The sequence below is a fragment of the Grammomys surdaster genome, unplaced genomic scaffold (genome assembly GCF_004785775.1).
Source record: "Grammomys surdaster isolate TR1022 unplaced genomic scaffold, NIH_TR_1.0 373, whole genome shotgun sequence".
Taxonomy (NCBI): Eukaryota; Metazoa; Chordata; class Mammalia; order Rodentia; family Muridae; genus Grammomys; species Grammomys surdaster.
Window position 1 is genome coordinate 2,340,905 of NW_021604792.1, and position 14,204 is coordinate 2,355,108.

Sequence of the window (14,204 nt, forward strand, 5' to 3'; positions counted from 1 at the left end):
TGATAGCTACTCATAAGGCTTTATTTATGATGTTTTGTATTTTTGTTTCTCATATATATATATATATGTGTGTGTGTGTGTGTGTGTGTGTGTGCGTACACACACACCCATACATGTTCCTTTGTTCTCTTCCAGTTCTGTCATCTCACTGTTGAGAAAAATCACACAGATGTAGGTAAATGTCAGTTTTCCTCTCATTTCTGATTTTATATCATGTTAGCATCATTCCAGGAGGTACATGCTGATGTGATAGGGACCTGTATTTTTTTTCTCTTTGATCTGTGATCTCCAAGGCATTCAGAAACTTTCCCTAAGGAGTGCATTTTCTTTTCTGTGTAGATGCAGGCAGTTTCTTATGCTGGCACTAAGACGTAGAGTTGTACAGTCACATTGCTTTTGCAGAAGGAGAAATTGAAGCCAATATTCAAGGAAAGTAAAGGTGTCCTGGTTAGCTTTGTCAACTTGACATAAACCTGTAGACTATCTCAGATGAGGAAATGCTCCTATAAGAGCGTCCTGTGGCCATGCCTGTGGAACATTCTCTAAACTGTTAATTGATGAAGGATGTCCCAGACCACTCTGGGCAATACAATACCCCAGGTAAAGGGGTTTGGTGGTAGAAGAAAACAGCTAGTGATGCTATGAAGACAAAGCCAGTTAGCAGCATTCCTCTATGGTCTCTACTTCGGTTCTTGCCTTTAAGATCTGGTCCTGGCTTCCTTTGATGATGCAGTATAAAGTACACAGTGGAATAAGTTCTTTTCTCCCCAAGTTGCTTTGGTCAGTATTTTATTACAGCAACAGAGAAGCAAACTGAATCAGAGAGAAGGAAAGAAAAATGACTTTATAATTCGAGGTCTTGATTATAATTTTTGTTCTCTATTATCTTCTTTTTATTGCATTTTAATTTTTTAAAACAGGGTCTTATATAGCCCATGCTGATGTTGAACTTTCTTCATAGCCAAGGGTAATATTCAATTTATGAATCTTTCCATGTACCCAGGTGGTGAATTACAACTTACAGGCATGTACTGAGGACATTTGGATAATGTCATACTGAGGATGGAACCCAGGTTGTTGTTTTTTATGCTAGATAAGCACCAGCCTAATTTTGTCCATGAAATGTCCTACTTGTATTTAAAAAAGGAAAAGACAAGTTCTGGTCAGTAATTATTCTCTAGATGGAAATATATATTCTGATGCTGTTCCACCTACCACCGACTCCCGGAACTAAAGTACTGATCTTTCTTGGCTTCTATATTTAACTAACATCACCAATACCTGCTTTTGAAGTTAAGCTTGGCTATAAACAGAAGTATTTTTCTTCTCATTAAAATTAACTAATGATATATTATGTGATTTTATCATATTTCAATCATTATATTTAGACAAATTAGAAATTATATTATAATACATACTCATTTATAAAGCTACTTTCACAATTGAAATTAACATTTTATAATAGATCATAAACATGAGGATAAACACTTTAATGTTTGAATCCTTATTGATAAGTTGCATTCTAAAATTGATAAAAGATATTTTTTAAATTATTTCCATGTTTAGCACTACTATTTTTCAGTATCTTTCATTTAGAAAGGGAAAAATGAAAATTCATTGATGTTTCAATTTATGCATAATCTATCACAATGAGGTTAAACACATTTATATATGTCATACATGTATACTGTTTAATACATTTGACCTATTTGTAGAAAGAAAAACTGAAATTTAATGAGAAGTAGGACCTGTAACTTCAGCAAATAGAAAGTCATCTAGACCTTTAAGGAATAAATGCAAAAAATATTAAATTTATTCCTTCTGTTAATAATGCTAATGGCTTTAACCTCTATTTGAACACCACTGATAGCAAATTACCATGTAACTTCCTAAGCACAGTACTTATACTGACATTCCTTCAATGAAATTGCGTTGTTAAAATATTTTCTGACATATGTAGATGAACTGTAGTGGTTATTCACTCAAGAGTGAAGAAAATAAATGCATTTTTTGCACTTTTCTCTATTCTCCAGAACATCTTAGTATTAAGAAAAGCATCTCACTCAGTAGCGGGTTTAAAAAAAAATCACTCTTTTTTTTTTCCAAGCAACAGCGTGACTTTTGACACTTCCAGGCAGATTAAGAACTGAAGTCACAGTAGGCAGCCATAAGAGTCTAAACACACTGAGCAATGGGTCTCTCCATTGGTGGGAGGAAATTAGTCACTAAAGCCCTTAAAACCATGGATCAATGGTAGCGATGTGCTCCAGGGAATCTATGAACAAGCATCTTTGTTTTCTGTCTCACAGAGGGCGTCAGTAGAATGTGCCACCTGCAGAAGTCAATAGAAACCATTCGACAGTGGGGTGTGGTGCAGATTTTAACTGATCTGAGGTATGGCCAAAGGAAAACAAAATATGTGTCTAAGTCTGTGGTAATTACTTTCTGCACGGTAGGAAACTCTGAGACATAAACAAATGAATAACGGCAAAATATCAGAACAAATATGATAAGTTAGTTTTCTTTTTATATGAGATGATGGTATAATGTTTTAATTTCAGGAGTAATGGAGAAGACATACACTGTTTCTTCTGACTGAATGTAAAATGTTTCTCTGCTGTGACATAATTAATATGATAGTTACAAACTCAGAAGAGTGAGCACAAAAAGTAAGTCTGTAGCTAAATGCACGTCCAGTTTACCCACCAGAACATGCACAGGTTAGGAGGTTTCATTTTGCTGATAAGTCGAGGGCCTTCCTGCTGAATTCTCTCTCATCCTGTACTCTTCTCTTTGCATCTGCTGCATTTTCTGGACTAGAAAGGAACAGCAGAGGAGACTGTATGTATGTTCAGCTGAAACCACACAGATGGAGAAGGCAGAGCCAAGGCTTGACTGAGAGAGAAGTGAAAGAAGCCTCAGTAAATAGTGTCTGACTCTGGCCACTTTCCCCCAAGATGCATTGCAGCAGCTCCCATACAGGTAGGCATGAGTTTCATCTGTCTGTCTGTCTGTCTGTCTGTCTGTCTGTCTATCTGTCTACCTGTCTGTCTGTCTGTCTGTCTGTCTGTCTGTCTGTCTGTCTGTCTATCTGTCTACCTGTCTGTCTGTCTGTCTGTCTGTCTGTCTGTCTATCTGTCTGTCTGTCTGTCTATCTGTCTACCTGTCTGTCTGTCTGTCTATCTGTCTATCTATCTGTCTGTGTGCCCAGGGGTTCTGCACATTTTACACTGTGATTTAAATTAATCCACATCACACATTACTTTTTAAATGAAAATGAAAGATGTACTTACTTTTTATTTCATGTTTATAATCTGGTGGTTTGATGATGATCTAGCCTATATTGTCTCTAGAATCAGAAGACTCCTTTATGACTCCGATTGCTAGGCTGTGTTGACACCACAGTCATCTTTCTATTTTTCCTGGATTAATTAATAAATATACTACCATCCAGTGTTCCTAACTTTGCCAGTATATAATCATTGTTTTCTTTCTAAGATTAGCCTTCTAAATAATGAATATTCTCTTAATCTAAACTGGATATATTTTCTACCAGTTTACTTATTCGAGATATTATTTGGGGTTTTATATTTGTCGCTTTATTAAGCCTTATTTCCCTGGTTTTATTTGTTTGTTTGTTTACTGTCTTATAATATAGCATCATACTACTATTTGATTTTCTTAATTTGTCCCATTTATCCCTTGTGATATTTCTCTCCAAAGGTAATGTGCTCTGTATTTCTGTCCAAGGAAAACATGTTCTATGGTTCTGGTTCCTCAGCTTGTGCTATTTGTTTGGTAGCTGACTTACCTTCAACCTGTCTGCATTTAATAACAGTCTTGTGTTTGCATTGAATTAACATTCTGATCATTTTCTTTATGTTTTAGTGTATTTAAATTTTAATTTCTAAGAGATTACTCTTCCTCTTTGACTTAATATCTTCTCAAATATTTATTTTATTTCCAAAATTTTGACTAATCAGAGTCAAATTTCAAGAACTAGTTGAGATTACCTCTGATGTGGCAACACATATCTGGACACCAAAAGCACCCACCACCTTTTAGTTAGTAGCTTGGGAAAATTCTTTATCCTGTAGTGGTGCATGTTCTGTTTGTTTGTTAGTGGTCTCTCTACTCTAGCAATGTGGAGAGTTTTCTTAAGTGTCAAAAATTCTCTAGGAAGCAATGATTGTTGGTATTTTGTGTACATGATGTGCCATGGGGACTAAAACCATAGCCTTCTGGAAGGTGGGCAGGTTCTTGAAATTCTCTGTTTGTATGTCTTTGTGTCCTTGTGTCTCTGTGTCCCTATGTCTTTGTCTCTCCCTGTCTCTATGTCTCTGTGTCTCTAACTCTCTCTCTCTCTTCCCTTCTTCTCTGCATTTGTGTGTGTGTGTGTGTGTGTGTGTGTGTGTGTGTGTGTTTACCTGCAGAGTCTAGATGAGAGTGTTTATCCCTTTGGCTAGATTCCCAGAGGATTTCAAGCTTTCCAATCAGGTGTTGGGAACCAAAGTCAGATTTTGAGCAAGAGCAGAAGCTCTCTTAGCCAGGACACATCTTTGCCGCTCCTTCTCCCCCTCCGTTTTCAATCTACTTTATACATATGGCTTCTCTGCCCAACACTTTCAACTATTGTTCATCTGTTGTATTTTGAGAAAGGGTCTTATGATGTCGTAAGAACAGGATTGACGTGATGCCCAGGGTAGTCTGGAGCTCCTCTGTTCCTACGTGCTGTGATGCACAATGCCCTGGCACCTATCCTGTTTTCACACCAGTGATATACTGAAATCTCCTGCATGTTACACCGTCAGTCTTTCTTAGTCTTTTCACTATTTGGTAATTAATTTTTAATTTGGTTATCTTTATTTATTGTTGTTTTCAGGATAGATAAGTGTGGCACCTATGTGCTCATGGCAATGCCTTTGAAGATTGTCATTCAATCTTTGTAACCCTTACGGTTTTACAAAGACTCATCATATTACTTCATATCTTACTACCTTTTCCATTTCAGATTTTGTTCTTACTCTTCAAGATATAACATGCATAGAACTCTGAAGGTAAACATTTATGACTCACACTTTGTCCAAAGTACGTTTTGCCTTGTGTACTGTATTATATATTGACCTTAGCGTTCATTCACCCTTAAGCAATCATGATGAACTGCTTGTTTTTCTATCTTCCTAACATTTAAAAGAATGTTTAACTACAGTAGATATATGTGTACCTTTTTAAACATTTTATTGATCTGATCATTGTGAGTTTCATATCATGGCCCCTAGTCTTGCCCATCTCCCAGTTTGATCATAACTGTCCTTTACCCTCGCCGCCTTCCCTTGCCCCCACCAAAATATAACATACATGCAAATGAATAAAATAATAAAGAACAGAACATATCTCATTGTGGAAGCTGTAGTATGTCACAGTGTCCCACAGTATGGCCCTCTGTCCATACATCTCCACCTGCAAAAGTTCATTGGAATGAGTCATTGGTCTGATTCAAGATCTCTGGCTTCTGTGACTTCATCAATATTGGATTTTCCCAGAACTCCTCCTGGCTATCCTGTTGTTCCCTATGTCATGGAGATCCTGCAGCTTTGGAATAGCAGGACTAGCCCTTTCACACACCTCAACCATAGGTTTTTGGATGGGCAGTCAGTCAGTCATGCAGGATCAGCTCTCCTGCTCTCATGCCTTTAGGGCCAGCTCACCTTCATCCATCCCTCCACAGCCTGCTCCGTGGTGCTGCCTGATCAGATATGAGACACACTCCCCCACATGCTGCAGCCTGTGAGGGATTGGGTCAGCTCTCCCAGTCTCACACTCTCGGGACTGGCTCATTTGTGCCTTTGCTATTAGGGCCAACTCCGTGGTGTTGCCCAGGCAAAGTGCAGGGCCTGCTCTCCCCAGTGCTGCAGCCATCAAGAGACAGTGTCAGCACACTCACTCTTATGACCTCAGGCCCAGTTGTCCCACTGCCAAAGGTTGTGAGGGGGGAAAGCATCACCCCTGTACCCAAGCCACCTCATGACAGAGAAGCGGCAGGTTCAACTCTCATACTCTTGGAACCGGCTGTTACATCTCGATACTGAGGTTGTAGTCTACAAGTCCCGACAGCTTTCCTGAGCTCAGTGCAAAACGGAGGACTCCCTTTTCTTAGCAGGGCTTCTTCTCCTCTGCCTCCCCTGAGGAGCCTAATACCTAGTCTTCTACAGGAAGAATATTATGTAACCGTTGGCAACATTGCAGGTTTAACTTCCTGGAATGCTTCTCTGTGCAAAAGAGGTATCCCCAAAACCTTAAAACTCTCCCAAATGAAACGTCACCCTAAGAATTCCTTTCCACTCTCCAAGGTTCATATCTAGAGACCACAATTCACTCCGAGTAAAGTGAATACACACAAGCTACTTCACTGAATATTATCTAAGAGAGCTGTTTTCTAAAAGAGCTGTCACACTGAAAAGCTCTAACACTGAAATTTTCAGAGACCTCCTCCCCCTGTCATTCACTGCCAGACCGGGATCCTGCTGACCTACCTGTTTTGAATTCTGCTTCATCCTTTCTCACCCACTGTGCATCGGAGGCTGGACACCCCAAGAGGAGAAGCAGCCCATGACACTGACACTCCTTTCTGCTCCATCCTTCCTTGCCTGGTGTGCAACAGCGCCTGGACATCCCAAGGGAAGAAACCTAAAAGAGAACCATAAATCCGTGTCCCTTTAGCAGGGCCAGCCCACTGTCCTGCTCAAGTAAGATGCACTGCCCACTCTCCTGAATCCTACAGCCAGTGAAAGGCAGGGCTAGCTCCGGTGATTTCATGTCCCTGAAGCCAGTTTGCCCAACCGCTGCATGGTGAGAGGCGAGAGGGGAAGGCATCACCCTGTACCCTCGCCACTCCACAGCAGAGGAGTGGCAGGGTGAACTGTCCTGCTATCTAACCTTTGGAAGGGCTCACATGTGCCTGCTTCACAGCCCCTGCCACCAAGGTCAGCTCTGCTGTGCTGTCCAGATGAGGAGCAGGGCTCGCTTTCGAGTGTTGGAGTTGATGAGGGGTAGGGAACAACTCTCATAAGCTCATGTCTTTGTGGACAGCTTTTTTCAACTGCCGGAGGTGGCAAGGGGGTAAGAGTAACTCATCACCTGTGTCCTTACCACCCCAAGGCAGGTGAGTGTTGGGGTCAGCTCACCGAAACGCTTTCAGAAACAGCTCTTGGAGCAGGTTCGTCCCACACCCTTGTCATCAGGGCCAGCTTTACTCTGTTATTTCTGCAAGATGCAGGGCCTGCTCATCAGAGCGCAACAGGTCAGAGATGGGGTCAGCTCTCCAAAATAATGCATCAGTGAGGGGTGGGCCAGTTATGTGCACCTCCTGGATATCCATGTAGTTCCTAGCAGCTGCCCCGGGCATTGACATGTTCTTTAGAGGTAATACGAGCCATGGACATCAACACTAACCCCTACCTCTGTGTAGCCACAGACCAAACTGTAACTTCACCATGGCATCAGGTGGCAGGGCTGGGCACTTACGTCACACATCCTGTCTCTGCCCTCAGCTTTCCAGTTCTATTTCTTTTCATAGCCCAAGCTGCTCCACTTCTCTGTCTCTCCCATCTGACCATCACATGCTCGCACATTGTGGCAGTTCCCGCTGCAGGACGGCCACATGGCTGGCCGGCCCTGGGTGACATCCATCCACGCTACAGAGCAGGGTTGCATGTGAACGTCTGTGGTCCACTGTGGCATGAGCTTAAGGGCAGATCTGTGAATGATATGGCAGTCTGCAGGGTTATGTTTGCCTTCCTCCTCCAGCTCTTCCATGCTTGGATTTTATTTTATTTTGTTTTGTTTTGTTTTGTTTTATTTTATTTTATTTTATTTTATTTTATTTTATTTTATTTTAATGAGTTCTAGGCATAAGACAGCTTTGGCCACCAAGCCGGGAATCAAGTTATCATAAAACGAAGGCCTGCTATTTGGTCTGCCCCTCACTGACACAGGAACAACAGCACCAGCGAGGTATCTCGCTGCCCATTGCCAGGGGTTGCACTTTTAAATGTTATGAAAAATGGATGAATAGAGTAGCTGTGATTATGTATTAAAATGAGCAATTATTACACATTAAGGTTTACAATATTTTTAGCTAATTTTCTTGCAGTCTTAAGAAAATTTGTTTGTATATTATGTTTTCTGAAAAAAAATTCTTAAGAAAATTGTCTTTTTAAAAGTTTCCTATCAATTGAGGCTGTATCAATCACAACTCTAAGTACTGTTTAAATTAAAATTGTAAAATTTTGGAAATAGGTGGATATATATTCATATTATATATTGTATATGTACATTGATATTCATAGATGCTATTATATATAAATTATATATAACTGTATATATAGTATATACAACTATATATAATTATGTATAATATATACAATTATTTATAATATATATGTATAATAGCTTTTATTAAGATTAATTTTAGTAAATTTAGTAGAGGACAATCAGGTTTAGAAAGAAGCACACATGAAAATAAAATTTTAACAGAGTTGTCATGAAACACATTTTGGAATATCAGGAAAGAAGGCCCCTGGGAATAAAGGGATGGTTCAACATTTCATGTTCCTGTTGATCTTTCACAGGACCTGAGTTTGGTTTACAGTACCTATGTTTGGTGGCTCAGACCACTGGAATTCCAGTTCCAAGGGTTCTTTTGGCCTCTGGGCACTGTACACATATGTGAACGTAGACACATAATAAAAATAAGTAAACTTATAAGAAAGATCCCACATTAAATGCAAGTCCTTAAAATAATGTGAAAATAGTGGTTAAATTTTATGAATATTGTCCTTGATATATTAAATTCTTTCAGATCTGAATTTACGAAGTATGTGAATTATGCTGCTATAGTATTAAAATATTTTCTCTGCAAGAAAAATCTAGACAAATTGACAATGGAATTCATTTTCACATCAATAAATGTGCTCCATATGGAACACGTTGCTTGTTGTAAAATGCTTTTCTCCTTTATGCGATGTTCTAAGTTGATTGATGATGTCTATTGGAGGTTGTAGGGAATATTTCTGCACATGGTCAAAAGTAACAAGATCAGACCTCCAAGTAGTCCATCATACCCAGAGCTTTGTTTCTACAATGAAATAGAGGGATTCAGATGACCTGGAAAATCAATCAAATATCATAAGTGATGAATCACGTGTTAGAGGAATTACGAATCAGCCATATATATCAATGGTCACAACAAGAATAAAAACTCAAATGCTTGCAATATAGCTCAGTATTAAAGACTTGTTTCATATGTACAAAGATAGATAGGTATTCTGACTCTGCATTGAAATCAAAAGAAAAAAATCAAAAAGAAAATTATATTACAAGCCCCATTGGTAGGTCTTTGTGGTTATGCTAGGAAGAATATGACTGTATGACTTTCCAACTTCCAAATTACTCAGAAGTAAATGTTTTGTATTCCTTACTACACTGAGATCATTTAAATGAAGATATTATTCAAATGACCCTTATTATTTTAAGGAAAATGTGACTCCATTATATTCAGGATTCTGAAATATTTTTATTTGATTATTTTAATGTACCTACTTGCTCACAATAGTCACTATTTAAACGACAAATTACTTTAAAATTAAGATTAAATGGTCTCAATTTTATCCCAACATTTTAAGGAAGTAGGAATCTTCCAGGGCTAAGTGAACAGATAAATTAAGAGAATTTTCTAAGCTTACTCTGTGCTAAGTTCTTTGAAATGACATCACTTTATATGTTTGTTTTAAAATCGAACGTTCATATCGATTGTATAATATTTAGTGATTATATCTTAACCTGTCATTTATTATATTTAAAACTACATGATGGTTTAATGAGTGATTGACATTCTTAACACCCTAAATCTACTTAAGGAAGGCTCCAATAATGTATTTTCTGTTACTATCTCAGAGAAAAATATATTATCTGTTTTTCATTTTCATGACAAATGCTGTCCCTGCTTCTGTTTGAGAAGGGCAAAATGAACTTATAGTTCTGACTACAAATTTGCTGACAAACCATTCTGCTCAATTGTTCCCGAAATCACTTCTGAAAGATGTATTTGGTTACACTTATATTCCTATTAGCTCAAAATCTAAAAATAATTATTTCTAACTTCCATTTCAACTCCCCGTTACTCAGGACACACTTCATGTGTGGTTTCTCTGTAGTTATAGATAATCTGAGTAGTCTGTATGTACTGGGTGCTGGAATTTTTCTCTGAAGACCCACGAACCAAGCGCTTCATCTAAACAACATTGGCTGAAGAAAGCTTTACTGTGAATTTTTATGTCTGTAGATGAGGGAAGCACAAATCCCCCAGGGTTACTAGACGGAGGCAGATGTGTGTTATAAACTACAGTTCTATCCTGTACCCTGCCACTGTCTACCTCCTGTTCCATACATCACCACCAAAACTAACAAGATAATAGAAAACAAGTTTTGATTCCAGGATGATCTTGGTTGATGATGATGAATGAAACAGAACAGACAGCCTGCTTTTCACGAGTTAAATTGAACTTGCGCTGCCAAACACACAACAGCCGAGAGATTAGCAGACATGACAAGGGAAAAACGGAATTTATGTGCAAACACAATGGCACTTGGAACGAAATGAAAGAGAATTATGAAAATGTGAAATGTATAGATACTGAAATGCTGGCAGAAAAGAGAAGCCCTCACAACACATTATATAACGTTGGAAGCAATTGTTGTGGGGAACGAGGGCCAAGTAAATGCAGTGAGATATTCTGGGGATTTTTTTTCTTGTAAATTTGGACTACATAAGAAACCACACTTTTTGGCATACAATACAAGTAATTATAGTAACTACAAACCATCTAGAATATAAAAAGGGAGAATCTTATCAGTTGACACTCACAAATAACAAATCTAACAAACATCTCAGCTTATTCGCCTACCACCATTTGGTGAGGCTTGCAGAATCCCAACCCCATTGATAGGGCTTTGTGGTTATGCTAGGAAGAATATGACTGTATGACTTTCCAACTTCCAAATTACTCAGAAGCAAATGTTTTGTATTCCTTACTACACTGAGGTCATTTAAATGAAGATATTATTCAAATGACCTTTATTATTTTAAGGAAAATGTGACTCCATTATATTCAGGATTCGGAATCAAAATAAACACACATGATTGTGCTTGTCTCTGTGTGCTCTACTTCTGTTTTAAACTTCTTTCCTTGTTTCTCAGACCAAAATCCTGATGTGAAACATCTTAAAGGAGATTGTCTTATTCTTATTTTTATTAATTCATTTTTTATGGATGACAGTGTGAGTTGGGAACATCTTACGTTCAAACCACTAATTCTTCCTTGTGTGTGGCTATGTGCTCTAAAACCCATGGCAGATTCCTAATGCCTAAAACTGTGTCCCATATCAAACCCTTAGGTTGTTTTTTTCTTTGTAATAAATTAATGATAACTAACAATAAAATAAGAGAACTATAATACATATTGATAATGATTATTTAAAACATATAGATTATTTATTTATGGAGAACCAGCATCTTGCACCAAAAAATATTTATCTAACATAAAATTAAATTAAATTTAAAATAATCATGATAACCTTCAGTACTTTAACTAGTTCCCCAAACCAATTGTCTGATCTCTAGAAAGAAATAATTCAAACAAAACACATGTCAGAAAATGTGAATGATAAACCATTCTGTACCTTAAAAAAAATCTGTATATTCAGGGAAGTAGGTGTGTGGTCAATGCAGAGGGGAAATAAATGAGTCAACTGCAAGAGATATGACAGTTTTGTGTCTGGAATCCAAGTATTTGGGAGGTGTGGGCAGGGAGGTCACAGTCCAAAGCTAGGACAATTCTATGCCCCTCACAGAAGTCAATTAGAATTAAACTCAAGGTGAGCAGTAAGTTAAATCTGTAAACAAAGATATACCGGTAGACATCTACAATTTTTAAGGATGTGAGATACGCTAAAATATCAGGCTATGCTTGTGTTATTAACATCAGTCACAGTAAGTTTTAGCACAATCTTGTTCTCAGAGATATTGACAGGCATTATGTGACTCAGACTCACCGGAAAGATTTAACAATGACAAACTTAATAAAACTAAGAATAAGATGTCAAACTTCATGAAGAGAAAATGTATTGGAAATAAAATTACAGAATTAAGACCAGAGATTAAAATACAATGTTATCAACATTGCATAGATCTAGCTGATCAATATTTAAGTGGAAAAGTCAAAAAATACTTTAAGTTAGCTGTTTCTAAAAGAAACCTATTGACTATTTGCTGCCCAAAAGCAGAACGCTCATGATACCCAAATAAACTCACGAGACTCAAGGGTAGACTACAAACTAAATTCTAGAAGAGTTCTAAATGTATCTGAAAGGTTAGAAAACAAATTAAGTTTATTCCTCATCTACCATGAAATTATTGTAGTAATAAATAGCAAAATTTTAATATTTCACCAATTTGTAGAGAAGCTTAAGTAAAAATGAGTAAAAATATAAATTACCGTGAGATCAGAAAATATTTTGAGATTAATGAAAATAAAAGTGTAGTAATTTAAAAAAATCAAAAGAAGATAAAATGGCATTAAGAAAAATTTGTACTTGTAAATGTTTATTAAAACAAGATCACAAGACAAGATGGCTTGTCTCACACTACTGAAAATCAGACTCTTATCCTCATATCCCATGGTAATGGCAGAAAATTAAATACTGAAAGTAATTTTCTTAACCATATATATGCTGTGTTACATGTGCACTCACACTGATTTAACAGGAAAACACACAGAGAGAGAAAGAGAAAGAGAGAGACAGAGAGAGAGAGAGAGAGAGAGAGAGAGAGAGAGAGAGAGTCATGATCAATGCTAATAACTAAATATAAAATTTATAAAATAATACCTCTAGTCAAACACCTTCATTTTTATATTAATTTTCTGGGACAAAAAGGATCAGAATAAACACAAAGCTGGCTTTAAAAAGAAGCCAATTAGACCAATTAGACGAGGGTTTAAGTAAGTACAAAGTAAAAAAAAAATTGAGAAAAATAAATAAAAATGAGATTTCTTGACATATCTAATGGAACAGATAATTTTCAGGTAAACTATGAAAAAGTAAAATTTCTAGATTCTATAAAAGATATTACCAATAACCTCACAGAGATCAGACATCAACCATGAAGGAAATTAATGTTTTATTTGTAAATCAAAATTAAAGGGTTTATGTTTGTCATTGAATAGCTACACAGTAAAACAATAACAACAACAACAACAAACCCCACAAATTTACTTTTTCAAACTGAAAAAAATAATCAGGGAAAATCTGTGCAGATTCACAAGGGACCGAGTCAGGACCGTAAAATCTTCCTACATAAAGCTGGGACAGGATCTCCTTAGATAGAGGGATAACAGCCGCAAGAACCAAGCAACCTTGCCCTAATGTGACTCACCATTGCTGTCTTTGTCTTAGGTAAAGGACATAAAAAGGTTGGATGTCTGGCTTAAATACTTTTTCCTATACATAGTAATTTTGCCATGGTAAACGTCTTGTAAAAGTTGGAGCTTTATTGCACAATTAAGGGATGTCTTTTTCTTAATTTTGCTAGGCAAGCTCCCACTGGGCTACTTTTCTGGTTCACATTTCCCATGGTTGACACAGCCCACGTTAGCCAGAGCCTTTCACTCGGAACTGCTCAGACCCGAATGTTCTAGCAGAGCAACTGTAAAGATACTCATTCTCAATAACAGATATTTCCGGACATCTTAGGGAGTTTATTTCCAATGAGTTCCACCAAACAGAACTATTGCTTAGCTCCCTACTATTTGGAGAGCGGTGGCCACACCAGTCTGCATGTGGGTCTCACATAAAGCATGCTCGGATATCTTTATATCTACTACTCCTTTATTTAACGTTATTGAAAAATTTCAGATAGTATGTGTTCATGTTTCTGCCTACACCCAGCTTTTCCCAGCTTTTCTCAACCTAACTACTAATCCACATCTCCTTTCTTTCTCTATTTGTAAAATAAAAGAAAGAAACAGAAAGAAAAAGAGAAATTAAAAAAAGAAAGAGAAAAAGTAAACAAGCCAGAATGCAAAAGAAAAATATCACACACACACACACACACACACACACACACACACACACACACACACACACAC